The sequence below is a fragment of the Cyprinus carpio genome, chromosome A8 (assembly GCF_018340385.1).
Source record: "Cyprinus carpio isolate SPL01 chromosome A8, ASM1834038v1, whole genome shotgun sequence".
In the NCBI taxonomy this organism is placed as follows: Eukaryota; Metazoa; Chordata; class Actinopteri; order Cypriniformes; family Cyprinidae; genus Cyprinus; species Cyprinus carpio.
The window spans coordinates 518,147-519,226 of record NC_056579.1 but is presented as its reverse complement, the minus strand read 5'-3'; positions in this window follow the sequence as shown (position 1 = coordinate 519,226).

Below are 1,080 nucleotides of genomic sequence, written 5' to 3'. Positions count from 1 at the left end.
GCGTAAAAATAAAATGTGATGCAACATGAGCAGGTCTAAATTTAATACAGCAATCGAAACTTCATTTTAAGTATTACAGTATTATACCCAACCCAAATTTTTTATTTTTTTATTTTTTTAGGTGTTATGGGGGGTCCCTTAATGCCAATAGAAGGTCCGGGACCCCCCCCCCCCATTCAGATTTTTATTATACAGATATTTAATGGTATTCGATTATTTGTTAATAGCAATTCATTACACATTCAATTTAATTTAATTTTTAATTTAATTACACATTCTGTGTGTTTGTAAAAGATGTTTTTAGTTGCAGTTACACTTTCTGACCAGCAGGAGTCACCAGTGTGCGGAGTTTCGAGCGCTTCTAAACAGTGAATCGTTTTGATTCAGTTGATTCAAAGCTTCAGAATGATACTTTCTTCCAGTACTAGTGTTTATGAAGCGAAGTTTAATCGCAATATTTTTATTATAATCGCATTGTGAGTGTGCATGTAAACGTAGTCAGTGTTTTCACGCAACGAACTGGATTTATTTCACCATGATCCACATGATGGCGCTCCAGCACACATCACAAGAAAACACTTTAAAACGCACAATAACATTCTCTAGTTCTAAAACAAATCTTTGTAAGTAAATACAGTCGATGGGCATTTGTTCACTGCCTAGGTTTCTTGTCATGTTAAGAATTAATTAATTAATTAAGTCACATAAGAACATCTCTAGAAATAATCTGATTAATTTCTAAGAGTGGCACGTGAACCGACAAAAATGTTTTTCATCAAAATAAAATATGACTGATATGATGAAGGTAATTCAGATCGGTAAATATGAAGTTAATAATGTGTTTCGAGGAAAGCGGGTCAATCCAAACTCTAACGGGGAGCTCCGTTGATAAAGATCAAAAAACAAAACCAGAATGATATTTGTTGTCTCTCATATATTCGTCTGTTAAAGCATCCATGGTTTCTGAAGGTCTTGGTCTTGTACAGTGCAGGTTTACAGTAGAGTTGTGCAGTCGGCGGCCCCTGCGTCTCTGAGCAGTGGTCTCGTCCATCAAAGATCAGCAGCATGTATAAAAGCCTG